Genomic DNA, 18,062 nt, shown 5'->3' on the forward strand with positions numbered 1-18,062 from the left:
AAAGTTATAGGAAACCTGCCATGCCATAAGCAAATTCTCATTTTAAAAGGGGACTTCAATGATTTTCCTTGAAAATATTGACAAAAATTGGATTATCTTAAAAAAGTGCTTGTACATTTTTGGCCTTATTCACAAAACGTAATGTAGATTTGAAATAGACTCGCTTGACAGATTTCCTTTACAGAACTGTCAAATAAACCTATTCAAATCTACATTTTGTTTTGTGTAATTTTTTTTCGAAAATAATTTTTATCATTAAGAATTTGGTTAAAATTTAAATTTAAACTTTGTTCATATTTGGAGCATTTCCTTTGTCATTGCCCGGCTTTCGCATTTAACAGTTACCGGCACCTAGCTGAAGACACAATGCCAGACATGAACCAACTGAAGGGAGTGGTATTGAAAACAATTAAGGATTTTGTAAGTAGTACAGAATTCCTAACTTAAAATGTTCTTTTTAGAGGTTACTTTATAGTTTTTAGAGCGCACAACAAGCCGATTACTGGTTTAGGTGTATGTCCATAGTGGCATGGGAAGATTAATATTTGGAGAAAAAATTCAAAATTCAATTTCGTAGATTGTCGCCACTCCTGTGGATTACCAACATAAAAGCGTGCTGAGGGTCAGGGAGCAGAGAGCAGCTATGCAGAAAAGCCGAAATAGTGCACAGGTTTTGCAGATAGCAGGCACATGGGCTAGAACTAGGAATCTGAATATTAACCTAGACGAAAGTCCTATGGGGAGAAACAGATTGTGAGAAGACGAGGCTAGTACTGAAAGGTAGTTAGCAGGATGTCAGTATACCTTTCGGTATCATAACACGACACATAGGACTACGAGCTCACTTATGCAAAATCGTTGCGGCAAGTGAAAGCATGTTTAGGGCATGTGGGGTAGATGATGAGACGTTGGATCGTTTCCTAAGTCATTGCCCGGATTTAGCGGTTAACCTGCACACAGTGGGAGAAAATCGAAAAAAAAAATTAGAAAACAATATGCCATTTGAGAAGGGATAGAGCTCCAGAGTAAGCTTAGAATGGAATCCAAAGATTCAGGCCGTAGCATGTTTTTTGCTACTGAGACCCCGACTGGTGGAGTGGTTGGCCCAGGCTATATTACCCGACATATGACTTGTCTTTTGATGAAGACACCCGGTTCGAGTCTTAAGAACAAGCCCGAACCTAGATCGGCCTTCTCTAGCAAACCAATACGATCTTAAAGAGGCGATCTTAAAAAAGGCTGCGATCACCTGGGGGCCATCCCATGCCCAAAAGAACTTAGGCCAACAATAGTAATAGAGCCTAAGGACCTTTATATAAGTTGTAAGTTGCAATCTAGCAATTTGTAATAATGGGGATAAACCGACCTTTATTACCAGGAACAGTCAGTAGGTAGAAGATATAACCTTTGTATCGGAAGATATAAGCGCAAGAATATGCGACTTGGAAGTGTTGGCTGACCTCAGCTTCTCTGATCATCGTTATTTTAGTTTCAGCCTTGGAGAAAATACTGTAGAAGTTGTCCCTTGGCTAAACAGAAGTAAGGTGGATGGGATAAATTTCAGCACAAATTCTGCACGTCTATCCCTAGACCAGAAAGGGAAGTGGAAACAGCGGAGGATATAGACATAGTGTTCAAGCGGATCACGGAGGCCCTGAATGACTCGCTTGTGTCGGACTTGTATGGAAAGAGCGGCCAAAAATACATAAAACCACATGTTTTATCCGATTTTGCCGAAATGTGGAACGGTGAGTTGTACAATGCCTACCGATGTCCGAACCGAATTTGGTCTAAATCGGACTAAATTTCGAAATAGCTGCCATGTGGAACGATCAGTCGATTTTTAGTGTTAAGCCCATAATTGCCGCAGTGAAATGTACTATGCCTTCCAAAAGCTGTCATATAGACCGATCTGCCGAGACAATTTTTAGTTGCTTATAGTAATTTATCAATATTCCCATGAAAAATTTGCACTTTCACAAGGCCAAAACTGCCTGAAGGAGCGTTTCAATGCTTCTGTGGTGAACTAGAGATTTTAACAATTGTTGTCTTAGCATTGAATCGAAATTCTCAATGGTTTGGCTGTCATACGCCAAAATATCAAAAAACAAGTAAGAGCGCGTTAGGTTCGGCCGGGCCAAATCTTATATACCCCCCGCATCGCATTTTTCGAGTTATTTGCGCGGTATCTCTTTCTAGGCAAGCAAAGAATAAAGAATAAGAACTGTTATGCAATTGGAGCTATATGAAGTTATACTCCGATTCGGACCATAAATGAATTGAATGCTGAACATTGTAGAAGTCTTTGGGAGATATGTTTATGTGGGAGCTGTATCAAGCTACAGATCTATTCAGACTATATTTGACACGTATGTTGAAGGTCATGAGAGAAGCCGTTGTACAAAATTTCTGCCAAATCGGATGACAATTGCGACCTCTAGAGGCTCAAGAAGTCAAGATTCCAGATCGGTTCATATGGCAGCTATTACAGGTTATGTACCGATTAACGCCATACTAAGCACAATTATTTGAAGTGATACCAAAACACTTTATGCAAAAATTTCAGCCAAATGCAACGAGAATTGCGCCCTCATGTGGCTCAAGAAGTCAAGATCTATGATCTGTTTATATGGCCGCTATACCAGGTTATGAACCGATTTGAATCATACTTAGCACAGTTATTGGAAGTGATACCGGAACACCCCACCAAAATTTGAGCCAAATCGGATGAGAATTGCGTCTTCCAGTGGCTCAAGAAGTCAAGATCTCAGATCGATTTATATGGCAGCTATATCAGGTCATGAACCGATTTGAATGGATTTCATGCAGAGTTGTTGGAATTGATACCAACACACCACTTGTTAAATTTCAGTCTAATCAGACAATAATTGCGTCATCTAGAGGTTCAAGAAGTCAAGACTCAGCTATATCAAAACATGGACCGATTTGGCCCATTTGCAATCCCTACCTACCTACGCTAATAAAAAGTATTTGTGTAAAATTTCAAGCGCCTAGCTTTTCTCCTTCGTCAGCGTGCTTCCGACTGACAGACGGACGGACAAGGCTAGATCGACTTAAAATGTCATGACGATCAAGAATATATATATTTTAGGGGGAATAACGAAATTAGTATACCCCCATCCTATTATGGAGGGAATAAAAACGTGACAAAAGTCTGAGAAAACAAAATCTGGAGGCGTTTAGAAAAATTTGCACTTTCACAATGCCAAAACTGCCCGAAGGAGCGTTCCAATGCTTTCGCCATGTACTTGAGAGTTCTTAACTACTGCCTTTTCTAAAATTTTTATACCCTCCACCATAAGATGGGGGGTATACTAATTTCGTCATTCTGTTTGTAACTACTCGAAATATTCGTCTAAGACCCCATAAAGTATATATATTCTTGATCGTCGTGAAATTTTATGTCGATCTAGCCATGTCCGTCCGTCTGTCCGTCCGTCCGTCCGTCCGTCCGTCCGTCCGTCCGTCTGTCTGTCGAAAGCACGCTAACTTCCGAAGGAGTAAAGCTAGCCGCTTGAAATTTTGCACAAATACTTCTTATTAGTGTAGGTCGGTTGGTATTGTAAATGGGCCATATCGGTCCATGTTTTGATATAGCTGCCATATAAACCGATCTTGGGTCTTGACTTCTTGAGCCTCTAGAGTGCGCAATTCTTATCCGATTGGAATGAATTTTTGCACGACGTGTTTTGTTATTATATCCAACAACTGTGCCAAGTATGGTTCAAATCGGTCCATAACCTGATATAGCTGCCATATAAACCGATCTTGGGTCTTGACTTCTTGAGCCTCTAGAGTGCGCAATTCTTATCCGATAGGAATGAAATTTTGCACGACGTGTTTTGTTATGATATCCAACAACTGTGCCAAGTACGGTTCAAATCGGTTCATAACCTAATATAGCTGCCATATAAACCGATCTTGGGTCTTGACTTCTTGAGCCTCCAGCGTGCACAATTCTTATCCGATCAGAATGAAATTGTGCACGACGTGTTTTGTTATGATATTCAACAACTGTGCCAAGTATGGTTCAAATCGGCCCATAACCTGATATAGCTGCCATATAAACCGATCTTGGGTCTTGACTTCTTGAGCCTCTAGAGTGCGCAATTCTTATCCGATTGGAATGAAATTGTGCACGTCGTGTTTTGTTATTATATACAACAACTGTGCCAAGTATGGTTCAAATCGGTATATAACCTGATATAGCTGCCATATAAACCGATCTTGGGTCTTGACTTCTTGAGCCTCTAGAGTGCGCAATTCTTATCCGATAGGAATGAAATTTTGCACGACGTGTTTTGTTATGATATCCAACAACTGTGCCAAGTATGGTTCAAATCGGCTCTTAACCTGATATAGCTGCCATATAAACCGATCTTGGGTCTTGATTTCTTGAGCCTCTAGCGTGCACAATTCTTACCCGATTTGAATGAAATTTTGCACGAAGTATTTCGTTATGATATCCAACAACTGTGCCAAGTATGGTTGAAATCGGTCGATAGCCTGATATAGCTGTCATATAAACAGATCTGGGGATTTGACTTCTTGAGCTTTTAGAGGGCGCAATTCCTATCCGATTTGGCTGAAATTTTGCATGACGTATTTTATTTTTACTTTCAACAACTGTGTCAAATAAGGTTCAAATCGGTTCATAACCCGATATAGCTGCCATATAAACCGATCTGGGATCTTGACTTCTTGACCCCTAGAGGTCGCAATTATTATCCGATATGCCTGAAATTTTGTACGACGGATCCTCTCATGACCATCAACAAACGTGTTTATAATGGTCTGAATCGTTCTATAGCCTGATACAGATCCCATATAAATCGTTCTCTCTATTTTACTTCGTGAGCCCCAATGGACGCAATTCTTATACGAATTGGCTGAAATTTTACACAGGTCTCCAACATATAATTTAATTGTGGTCCGAACCGGATCATATCTTGATATCGTTTTAATAGCAGAGCAACTCTTTTCTGATATCACTTTTTGCCTAAGAAGAGATGCCGGGAAAAGAACTCGACAAATGCGATCCATGGTGGAGGGTATATAAGATTCGGCCCGGCCGAACTTAGCACGCTTTTACTTGTTTGTCTTTGTATTGGATAGAAAATCTCAATGTTTTGGCTGCCATAGCCCAAAATATTAAAAACAACGTGACTGAGAAATTAAAATCTGGAGGCTTAATTTTCGCCGTAGACGTATGGTCTAGTGAAGTTTTTTACTCAGTTTTTTTCAAGTTTTTTGCCTGTTAGGGCGAGATCATTAAATTTTACAATTCTTGTTTGTTTCTCTTTCGAGATGCAAATGGAAAAGGAAAGCCAAAGATAGCAACACACACCAACCACTATGGGACGCGTTTCGTCTTTGGTTAGAATACTTTTCAACCATATTAGGTGTGATGGCTTCAAGGGTCGTGAGTTGGTATGTTGTATTTGAATCGAATTAATTCCGAAAACGCATTTTTGAAACAATTACCACATTAACCAAGCTCGACAACCCTGCTTATTAGCTGTACTTCTTCCAATGCATTTATTTTTGTGTAATGGCATAGTGGTTGGTGTGTGTTGCTATCTTTGGCTTTCCTTTTCCATTTGCAGCTGCGATCATTGAGCTCGTCTCGAAAGAGAAACAAACAAGAATTGTAAAATTTAATGATCTCGCCCTAACAGGCAAAAAACTTGAAAAATTAAAAATTCGGCAGAGCCCGGCCAGGATTCGAACCTGGGCACACGGAGCAACAGCGTGAGCTATTGCCGTTGTCTTAGCGTTCGAAGCTATCAATATAACTTCCAACAGATGATCAAAATCATGGTGGAGATGTATCTGGTGGAGATGTATCTGTAGTAACCGGACCATAGTCAGGATTCAGAACGTCCACCGCTGTTGCGTTAGCCTCGACTCCTGATTCCGCCAGGAGTTCATCCTCCCATTATTCGTTAGATCTTGTCATGATGAGCTTCCGTACGCATCCAGGGGCAGGTGAGGAAGCAGTGGAACCACTCCTCAGGACACTGGATACTTGCGGTGTAAACGATTGCTCCTTAGATGCTTCACTAACTGCTGCTGTCGAAGTACATTTTGAGTTCCGTACTTCCCCGCTGGCGAACACCTTGAGCTCAGTCCAACCAGATGACCCACTCACACAGGGCTTGTCGGGTCCCGTTTGCCATCCCCTCCTGTCTCGATCGTGGCAGGATGATTTTCAGTCTCCTGAAATCCGTCAGACTTTTGCGATGTGGTCGATAGTTCCTCAGGCAAGTGTTCAGAAACAACTGCTGAGTCATCTTCTGATTTCCAAACACCACCGTAGGATACAGACTTGTTAAGGAATATCTTCCTTCTTGACTAAATCTAGTGCTGCACCTGTCCAGATCTCACCAATCTATTTGAGCGCACAACGAGACATTTCAACTGTGCGTTGATCCCCGCAGGCAATTAGTCTGTATCGGCCCAGTCTGCATCGTCACAAACTGCGGGAGACCCAGGAAAGGATATAGAGTTTATTGACATTTGTCTTAAATCTCTGGATGTCAAAGCGGGTGGGAAAACATTAGACGGAAGTCGATTCTACATACGAACGGTTCGGGCGAAATAGGAATTCTCTCTATAATGCATTGTGCTGTCCGCTGGCCCATCTATTACAAACGGCTTTGAGTTCCTGGAATGACTAGACATTCCAAACATCATTACATCAGTAATAAGAAGACGACAAACATCATTACATCAGTAATAAGAAGACGAACACATACCATGAAAATACCGATAAAACAGCGCCAAACAACCCACATTGCGACGACGTTCAAGGGGGCAATAGAGTTGAATACCCGAATCGTTTGTGTGACAACAAATAGCACTGAGTCTTCTGTGCATTAAAATCTACTCGATTCATTCTACCCCACTCAGAAATGGCCAGCAAATCCTGGTAGAGTGTATCATCCATAACCCGTCTCTTGTCCTTAATCTCTCGAAGACTCGGCCTATGGTCGAATGAGTAAGAATGACAGAGATTACTGTCACACGCATATGAGTAAATCGAATTCGATGTCTCACTCAACAGATCGCTGATGAAAATAAGAAAAAGAGAAGGAGAAAGAACAGAACCCTGGGGTACATCTGCGGCCAATTTATGGTTATTGGATGAGAACCCATCTATAACGACTCGTATAGTGCGATCTCTGAAAAGACTTGAAAGAAAAAAATCGAACGAAACCATTACCGACACTAAAGGCGACAAGCTTTGATACTATTGCAACGCTCCAGACCCTATCACATGCCTTGGAGATATCCAGAGCCATCACCTTACTCTCACCAAACTGGTGGATTGAGCGACTCCAACGTTCCGATAGAAGTGCCATGAGGTGGCCCTTAGAGCGATTTCTGCGGAACCCATATTGTTGGTCACTAAGAAGCCCATTAGGTTCTAAAAACCTCACAAGATGGTGATTAACCATGCTCTCCATAACCTTGGAGAGAGCGGAGCATATCGTAATTGGCCGATAATTCGCAGGGATGTTAGCCTCGACATTCTTGGGTATTGACTGAACGTTCGCAACCTTCCAACGCGGCGGGAACACCTACAGAAGGCAAGGTTGAAAAGATTGCGTAATGGACAAGCAAGCGTCGAAAAACACATGCGCAAGACAAGTGTTGATATCCTATACGGGCCCGGGGATTGATTTGCGTCTAGATTCTCAAGAACCCTTTTAACTCCAGGAGTTCGAAAAAATATCTGGGGCATGACGCCAGATACATTTTCGATTGGGAGGAGTGGTTAATTGCTATCTGGCAGGGAAGAGTTCCCTGCAAATATATTAGCCAACAGGTTAGCCTTATCAACCGGGTCAGTGAACATTCGATCATCCTTAACAAATGTTGGAATAGATGAAGAACAATCCTTTACCCTTTTCACAAATGACCAAAAACTCTTACTTACGTTTAGAAGCAAGAACCTTAGTACGCAAGCGCTGTTCGTAAAGAAATTTTTCACGCCTAAGCACATTGGCACACGAAGATCTTGCCTGCTTGTGCAGCAGTTAAGTATTGACATTTTTATACATCGCTAGTTCTTGAATGCCACCTCTTTCGATGTGACAGTATCTATGCATGTCTGGTTAAACCATCTTTTGTCGTCTGATTTAGCCGTTATAGTCTTAATTGGAATAAATGTCCTCATTCCATTTAAAATTATCTTCTCAATCATTTCAGCAGTAGCATTTATCTCGTCGTATAGAAAACATAGTTCCTAATTAAAATGCTGAAAGAATCCATTGAGCTCAGCACAATGTGCTTTATCGTATGAAAATACTGACCGCTTCGGCGGAGGAAGCTGAACTCATAGAATACAAAAAAGATGCTAAGAGGGAGTCTCTCCCTAATGGTGAGAGTCTAAGGATCATTCGCACCAAGCCTCTCAATAAACTTGAGAGCGATGAGCTTTCTATTATTCCAACTTCTTGAAGAGCATGTTGGTTCGCCGGGGAAGGCCGATGGCCTGACAAATTATGGGCATGCAAAGATGGAATAGACTCGAACCAGGTGTAGATCTGCCGCTCCACTAAAAACAAACCCAGATCACCAACCGCCTAATGGAGAACACTATCCCAGCTATTCTTAGGTAACTTAAAATGTTTTTCCGAAAATAATTACCTACTACGAGTAACAGAATATTCTTGCGGAGCGAAATAACAAAACGTCCGCACCACTCAACGGCCCGAACAAGAAGAACTACGTTCATATGCGGCGCCGTATAAACCTATTACTCAGGTTTACGTATTGAGCCCCTGAAAGTGGCAATGGTTGTTCGATTGGGTTGCAATTTTACACATAAATTTTATTATGACGTCAAAAACCGTGTAAACCGTTTTCCCGATTAGATTTTAAGGCGGCTTAAAGGTATAATTTTTACCTGATTTTGCAAAAATTGAGTACGAAAAGTACAACTATGCACTATACAACACATGGGTATAGCTATCCTAGTTTTAGAAAGCCAGCAGATTACTGATTGGCCAATACAATCGCGAACATCAATGTGGATCAATTGCACATCAATTGCATGATCATGTAACTGTAATTAGCACTCAGGCTCGTAAGGGCCATTTCAATCGACTTTCTGCTAATAGTCTAGCGTTTGGAGGTATTAATGTCGACTGGTCTTTCTATGGATTAAATAAGAGGGATATGGTTTGATCCCAAGGAAATTACGGGTTACCAGATTTTTTCATTGTTATTACATTATTGAGAAACTGCTGGAATTACATATAATTGTGAATATGTACAAGATTTATGTTGCAGAGGCAAACGTGTTGAGAATGGCGATAGGTAGAAATTAGGTGTGGTGTACAGGGAAGTGATCAACCAAAGTAAGTTCACGGTGAACATAAGTCCGAAACTCGGCTAATTTCAATATAGTATATTGAACTGGGAAAATAATAAAGCCTTAAGCCTTTGATATCACAGATCCTACCTCGTATTTGCTATTGTAAAAATAAAACCATCATTGGAAAAATGTAAGTCATTTCTTTTCGTTTTCCATCCTTCACTTCAGTATACAAGTTATTCTTTATTCTTTGTTCTTCATTTGCAGAGAGTTGTAAACAGTGTACCACTACCAACACCCCACCATCAGTTATTTTCTCCACCCCATACGGTCTTGCAGTCGGGGCAAAGAAACTACGAAGTAAATGCACATTATCCTGTTTTCGTCGATGTATCCTTTTCTGCTTGCCTTTTAAAATTTTTTCCAAGTTTTATTTCAATTCGTTTCATTTCTTTTGTTATTGTGAATGGTTTTTGTTTTAAATGTAGTATCTGGTTGCAGCAGTTGTTGTAGTCATTTGTTTGTAGCATGTATTGTATGTTGCTGGGGTAGGAGTTGACTGCCTGAGAAGATAGAATTTTAGCATTATGGACTTTCTTTCTTTTAATTATACATTGTTAACGATGTTTTGTGATGTGGCCTTTTTTTAACTGTATTTTTCTGTTATTTTCCCTGTTTCGTATGTCAAAGGATGAGTTGTAAGGGCAAGGAAACGAAAAAGCTTGAAATCCTGTTGTAGTACATAAAGCAAACGTTAAAAGCACTCACATTAATTTTAAATTAATTTAACTTTAAAATGATTAGAAATATTGGTAAAATATATTTGGGATTTCTTTCTCTTTAATATTTAAATAGAAAATATTGCCGTGAGGCAATATACGCTACAGTAGCATTCCAGCCCCAATATTGCCAGGCCAGTGCCGGGAGGTGTATCATTTCTGCAATTGAGTTGCAACGGTATCCGTGGCAAGATCGACGAGATTGTGGATCTTATGAGTTTGGAGAACATATTTGTTGCAGCGGTCCGGGAGACAAAGCTGACCATCACCTGCAGCTTGCACAGTTGTCACGGATACAATGTGCTATGTAAGGATCGCTCAAGGAATTGAGGCCCTGTGCCTGGGCGCTAATGACGGTGAATAAGGATGCAGCCCGCCAGACATTTCTATTGCATCACCTAATAGCCTTAGTGACGTAACCTGGCAAGCCGACATTTCCTTGAGATCAGACCACCTCTCCATAATTCTCACCATCGACCAATCACCCGACTCTATAACCTCTGAGCGTCGAACGTTTATTAATCAAAAGAAGGTCAATTGGGTCGTCTTCAGAAAGTTCACCAATTGCCGCTTCAGTGAACTGAAACCTCCTCTAATGTGCAAGTTGCCGAGAGGTAATTCCGAGACATCATTAATGCAGCAGCCGCTCGCTTTATACTAGACGGTAGAATACCCCAAGTGTGGCCCAATTCCAGGCGCAAGCAGTGGTACTCACAGACGAGCGTAATGGGATTCGTTGCACGGACTCCACAAACCCCAGAATCAGCGAACTGAATCTGGAAATTAGCAGGGTAGTCAACGAACATAAGCGGAATTTATGGCTGGAATCCTTGGAGCAATGTAATTTAGGTATCGGTTTTGGCAATTTGTGGTCTACTGTTAAGTAACTCTCGAACCCCGGTAGACGGGACGACAGGACCTCAGTCACTTCTGGCAACGTAAGCGTGATTGATCCGAAGAGGAGCACCAGGTTATCCAAGCCGTTTAGCCCCGACAGAATCTCTAAACTGACGCTGAAGAATCGGGATCTACCTGAAGTCTAGTACCTTGCAAATATCCTAACCTGTATTTGAACACTCTTTTAATGCTCAATATCTGGAAGTTGGGCAGAGTGATCCCGCTACTGAAGCATGGAAAGGATCCGAGTAAGGGCGAGTCGTACAGACCGTTCTCCCCTCACCAGTAGCCGGGACACTTGAGGGACTACTTCTTCCGAGCCTCGTTGGAGAAATTCCATTCGCCGAGCATCAGCTTGAATTTCGAAGACTGCATAGCATAACAACTGCTCTGCATGCCATCACCGCACACATTTACCGTGGCTTCAATCATCCCAGGCCATGTGATAGGACGATCCTCGTGGCACTCGACCTTTAGAAGGCATTCGACATGGTCAGCCATGCCAAACTCTTTGAGGACATCGCCAATGTGTCCCTCCAGCCATGGCTGAAACGCGAATCATCTGTATAGTCAGTCATTTGTGGAATTTAAGGATGAGAAATCGAAATATCGTAAAGTGAAACAGGGAGTTCCCCAAGGAGGGGTGTTATATTCGGGACTGCTTAATCTCTACTTATCCTCCATTTCACCGCCTCCAGACCAGGGCTGCGGAGTCGAGTTTTTGAGGCCGGAGTGGGAGGTTGGGTTCGGAGTTGAGCACGTAAGCCCCCACTCTGACTCCGGCTTAATACTCCGACTTAGACTCCGCCCCGGGGTTGAAGTTGAGGGCTAGGCTCCTGCTCCAGACAGCATAGAGATCGTATCATATGTGAACGATTGTGCGATCATGGCTTCAGACAGACATGACATGCAGCGCCAGTGCGGTCTCGTCAACTTTGTGATTCGGATCTGTGAGAATGCCGCCCTCCGAACTGCGACGGGCTGTCTCCTCAGTTCTCATGTGGACTATCTCCATCAGGAGACAAATATCCTACCAGTGTCAAGACATAACTACAATACATGCTGTCTAAACAATACCTTCTGGGCTGTTATAGCAGAGACCATCCAAATCATCATCTAGTGGATAGGTATTCATCGCTCAGAAGCCTTAAGGTAGATCTACATGGTACAGAGCGTGTGGTCCAGCGCTACAAGGGGAGCCTCTAGTTCAAGCTGGCCTACACAACAATCATGTAGATATGGTAACACATGCGGTGAATAGCAACCGGGTGAATGTGGTCCTTAAAGAACGACCGCCTTCCATTGCACCTGAAGAAATTGACCTCCCCCGGCAAACTTATGATCCGGCAGATGCAGCCGCTTCCATTCCTACAGAGCAAGGATTGATTCCAACATGCAAAAAATGCCAAAAAATAAAAAAAAGTGAAATTTTAAGATATGCTGTTTATTTTATGAATCCTACGAACCTCGCAATGCTTTTTGATGTTTGAAATTCGAAAAAATGAAAGAATTACAGCGTTTTCGACCCTCAAGATGTCCTTGAATATTGACGGCCAAAAAACAGGGTTTTTGGCGAATTTTATTCAAATATTGTGACCGGGGACCGCACGACACATGTCACCTGTTCAGCCAGACCCACTCGTGTCAGGCCCACAATCCTCCGGACGCACCTTATCTTAGTCGCAGAGTTCCTGGATCTAAATACTCAACAGAATCAAGCAGAGAAAAGATACACAACAACTTCGCTGTGCACCGTTTGGCCTCACCTATAAAAAGCAGGATATTGACTTTTGAGCTTAGAATTCGTGGCAGATTTCGATATTAATAACCGCTTGGTAGGTTTTTATTGGTCCATACAAAATGACCCACCCTAATGAGGGTTATTACAAATTGGAACTCTTCATTTTCTGTAAGTACTGTCACTGTGCAGTCACTTTCAGCCAATACTGAGTTACTGCCGTTATGCATTAAGCCCAATATCCCTCACAATATCCGTTTACAAAATATTATACCTAATATTGCAAAACATCCCAAAATAACCACGTACTCATACCGTTGCTAAAACCAATTATTTCTATGCCAAGATGAAGGTGTATCCAACTTCTTGAAGATACTTAATCACACTTATTCGTTGATAATGAGTTTTTAATTAAAATAATTAAATTGCGATAAATATCTACAAAACGCCTAACAATTTACTCTCTCTCCCCACATAGGTCAACCACTCACACCTATTTATGGAATTAATTGAACTGCAACTGAAACTATCTGTGTTAAACACAAACTAATGAACGCCTAAAGTAAACACAATCTCACTAAACACACTCGCACTTACAATAACGCCCCCAAGTTCAGTCATGTGGTTGGAAAAGAGGCCAAAGGATCATTAGGAATAGATTTTCACACATAATTCATTTGAAGAAAATGCCCCTCACTTTACTGCAACACCACAGTAATTGAGGCATGAAAAGTCAACATAACTAAAAGACAATCCCAAAAACCCAATCGATTAACTTCATATCAAAGAAACCATGGTGTGGCAGGAAAAAGGGATAAACAATGGTCAACAAGGATTTCACACACACACACACACGCACGAGCACATATACGACTACATATGTATGCCCATATGCATTCATACTAGCCCAATGTTATTAATATCAATGAATTGTTGAAATAACTCATCTGCACACAAATGCTAGAAATACCTTAGCCTTTGTCATGGACAAGGGAAGTGGGAGGAGGCGTATAGCATGATAGCCCCAAGAAGAAGGGCAGCAAGAGATTACATCAAGTCTTTTGCAACAGCAACACCTTAGAAATCATTACGAAATAGATGTGATAACATCAATGTTGATATTCTGCCAGGACCAACCTATTTCACACACACTCACACACACACGTGTATGTACAGACCCACCTACATGCTTTTCGAAATCCATCTACGAGTATCCATCTGTCTATCTATCTAGCTTGCGACCGCATAAGGCAAACGAGAATGCCATCCATATTGAATGCGGTCATTATTCATGTGGAATGATTAAAATTCTCATGAGAAATACCAATGTTAACACAAAGAATGACTAACATATCCTTCTTACGCCAGCCACCAACAGACAATAATATTGTAATATTGCCAAAGAAATAAAAATATATACAGGGAGCAATCCCAATTTGAAAAGGCCTTTATAGCAAGAAAATAAAATTATTTATAAAGGTAAAGTCCGGTCGGACCAAAATTTATATATCCTCCTATGGATGATAACTTGAAGAAAGGTGTGACAGAAGTCCACATAGCCAATTTCACCCAATATATATTTTTATAGGATGGGGGTATATTCATTTTGTCATTCCGTTTGCAACATATATATGTATATATATTCTTGATCAGCGTAAAAATCCAAGACGATCTAGACATGTCCGTCCGTCTGTCTGTTGAAATCACGATACAGTCTTCAAAAATAGAGATATTGAGCTGAAACTTTGCACAGATTCTTTTTTTGTCCATAAGCAGGTTAAGTTCGAAGATAGGCTATATCGGACTATATCTTGATATAGCCCCATATAGACCGATCCGCCGATTTTGTGTCTTAGGCCAATAAAAGCCACATTTATTATCCGATTTTGCTGAAATTTGGGACAGTGAGTTGTGTTAGGCCCTTTCATATTCTTCGTCAATTTGGCCCAGTTCGGTCCAGGTTTGGATATAGCCGCCATATAGACCGATCTTTTGATTTAGGGTCTTAGGCCCATAAAAGCCATATTTATTACCCGATTTTGTTGAAATTTGGGACAATGAGTTCTGTTAGGCCCTTCAACAACCTTCGTCAATTTGGCTCAAATCGGTCCAGATTTGGATATAGATGCCATATAGATCGATCCTCCGATTTAGGGTTTTAGGCTCATAAAAGCCACATTTGTTATCCGATTTTGCTGAAATTTAGGACAGTGAGTTGTGTAAGGCCCTTCGACATCCATCGTCAATTTGGCCCAGATCAGTCCAGATTTGGATATAGCAGCCATATAGACCGATCCTCCCATTTAGGGTCTTAGGCCCATAAAAGGCGCATTTATTGTTCGATTTTGCCGAAATTTGATACAGAGAGTTAAGTTAAGCCCTTCCACATATTTCTGCAATTTGAACTAGATCGTTCAGAATTTGCATATAGCTGCCATATAGACCGATATCTCGATTTAAAGTCTTGGCCCCAAAAAAGGCGTATTTATAATCCAATTTAACTGAAATTTGACACGTTGACTTAGGTTAGGCTTTTCGACATCCATGGTGTATATGGTTCAGATCGGTTTATTTTTAGATATTGCTACTAAAAACACCAATATTTTGTTATACATAATTGAACAATTACTTGTATTTATTGGTATTTGGTCAAAATCGGTTCATATTTCGATATAACTGCTATGGGACATAGGGTATGCAATTTTCACCGGATTTTGTAAAAAGGTGGTTTATATATATACCCGAGGTGGTGGGTATCCAAAGTTCGACACGGCCAAACTTAACGCCTTTTTACTTTTTTCTTAACATCATGGATCTTATATCCAATCCAAATTTCAACAAAATGGGATGAACATTGTGAATCCATGAATTTTTTTCATAAGAATGGTCTATACATAGCTGTATAAAAATATGGTACAATCTAGATAAAATCGAGCTAGAATGTGAAGCGGTCTTAAACAATTAAAACAGGTAAAAACGCATTTTGTGCGAACAAAGCCTAATATTTGGAAATCGGTCCTTGCACCAGTTATATCCAATAATGTTCCGATCCTGACAAAATTCCGCAATGAAATGTAGGGGAAGGGGTTGCAGATGGCTGTCAAATATGACGAAACTCACAGGGGCACAATATAACTGAAAAAAAAGAATGGCTTAAAAATCCGCACTTCATTTCGTTCAAACAGTGGCTGTCCAATTCGCCAATCCGACAGAGTGTTCTATTTGCGTTCATCTAAGAGAGCAAGGTAAGCACTAAACAAATAAACACGTGGTAATTTCGGCCGGGCCGAATCTTACACAAAAAAAAAAACTAAAAGCGGCTTAAGTTCGGCCGGGCCGAATCCTGGGAACCCACCACCATGGATTCTGCTGAAAATTGATACAAAATACATTTAGTTGAAGGGCATAATTTTGTTCTACATACCAAACTTCTGGCAAACCACCAAAAATTAAAGTTTCTAAGAACCGAACAAGGATGATCGGGAGACCGGTTTGCATGAGAGATCAGGTTATAGACTGATTGACCGTACTTTGCACAGTTGTTGGAAGTCGCAACAAAACACCGTAAGCAAAATATCAGCAAAATTGGATAAAAATTGCGGCTTATAATGACTTAAGAAGTCAAATCTGGAGATCGGTTTATGTGGGAGCTATATTTGGCCATAGACCAATTTCGACCGTACTTGGCACAGTTGTTGAAATTCATAACAAAACATTACGTGCAAAATTTGACCCAAATCGGGCAAAAATTGCTGCTCCCAGAGGTTTAAGAAGTCAAACCGGGAGATCGGTTTTTATGGGAGTTATATAGGGTTATAGACCGATTCGGAACGTACTTGAGACAGTTGTTGGAAGTCTTAACAGAACACCACGGGCAAAATTTACGCCAAATCGGACAAAAATTGGGAGATCGGTTTATTTGGTAGCTACATTTGGTTTAAGACCGATTTAAAAAGTACTAGGCAGTATTGCTGAAAGTCATAACTGGACTGGATGCAAAATTTCAGCCAAATAAGACAAAAATTGCGGCTTGTAAGGGCTCAAGAACTCAAATCGGGAGATCGGTTTACATGGGAGCTTTATCAGATTATAGACCGATTTGGACCGTACTATGCAAAGTTGTTGGAAATCATAACGAAAAACAACATGCAAAATTGCAGCCAAATCGAACAAAAGTACCGGGTTGTACAGGCTGAAGAAGTCAACTCAGGAGATCGGTTAATATGGAAGCTACATTAGGTTATACACCGATTTTGAAGGTTCTAGGCACAATTGTTGAAAGTCATAACGGAACACTACATACTCAATTTCCGCCAAAGCGCACAAAAATTGCTGCTTGTAAGGACTTAAGAAATCAAATCGGGAGATCGGTTTTTTATGAAAACTAATTTAGGTTATAGATATGTCATGACTATTAGAAGTCATAAAAAGATACCAGATACCAGATGGAGGCTCAAGAAGTCAATTCGGGCGATCAAATTATCTTGGAGCCACACCAGGTTTTTGGAAGCCATAGCACAACTATACGTGCACTTTTTTAGCAAAATCGTGAAAAAATAGAGCCTTGTAGAGGCTCAAAAAGGTATATCTGACGATCGGATAATACGGCATTTATATCCGGTTATGAAACGATTCAGATCATACTTTGACAAATTTTTTCACAGCTTGTGACTCTGCAGTTGGATTCTTTCTTCTGTCAGTTATGTGCTGTTGCTTTTAGCTTGCTTTAGAAAAAAAGTGTAAAAAAAGTACATTTGATTAAAGTTTATTCTACGTTTTATTAAAAATGCATTTACTTTCTTTTAAAAAATCCGCAATTACTTTTTGGACAACCCTACAATCCCAACCGACATGCCCTAATAGGAAGTGTTTGTGCAGAATTTCAAGAACCTAGCTTTACTCCTTCGAAAGTTAGCGTTCTTTCGACAGACAGACGGACGTGACTAAATCAACTTAAAATGTCCAGACGATCAAGATTATATATATATATATATATATACATTGTTGGGTCTCAGATCAATATTTCTATAAGTTCCAAACGGAATGACGCCATTAATATACCCTCACCCCAGGGACGTAGCCACGAATTTTTTTTTTTTTTTTTTTTTGGCTGGGGGAGGGTGTTGGTTGCCCCACCCCACATTTTTTCAAAATCGAAAATTGCCAAAATTCTTGTTACTGTGGTAAAGATACATAAATTTTTTATACCCACCACCATAGGATGGGGGTATACTACTCGTGTCATTCCGTTTGTAAGACCTCGAAATATTGATAGTCTCGAAATTCTGATTCGAACTCACCA

General features: G+C 40.7%; 1 long non-coding RNA gene across 3 annotated transcripts; it reads left to right on the forward strand.

The window, feature by feature from the left end:
* Positions 1-235: 235 nt before the first annotated feature.
* LOC131994116 (uncharacterized) lies at positions 236-13,900 on the forward strand. 3 transcript variants are annotated; one of them, XR_009396453.1, is made up of 5 exons: positions 236-420; positions 476-780; positions 9,309-9,536; positions 9,614-9,706; positions 13,239-13,900. It is a non-coding gene; the product is annotated as an uncharacterized LOC131994116 (long non-coding RNA). The 3 variants fall into 3 exon arrangements; XR_009396452.1 differs by lacking the exon at positions 13,239-13,900 and having other exon boundaries at positions 9,614-10,109; XR_009396454.1 differs by lacking the exons at positions 476-780; positions 13,239-13,900 and having other exon boundaries at positions 9,614-10,109.
* The last annotated feature ends 4,162 nt before the right edge of the window (positions 13,901-18,062 follow it).

The sequence above is a fragment of the Stomoxys calcitrans genome, chromosome 1, assembly GCF_963082655.1.
Source record: "Stomoxys calcitrans chromosome 1, idStoCalc2.1, whole genome shotgun sequence".
NCBI classification, from domain to species: domain Eukaryota; kingdom Metazoa; phylum Arthropoda; class Insecta; order Diptera; family Muscidae; genus Stomoxys; species Stomoxys calcitrans.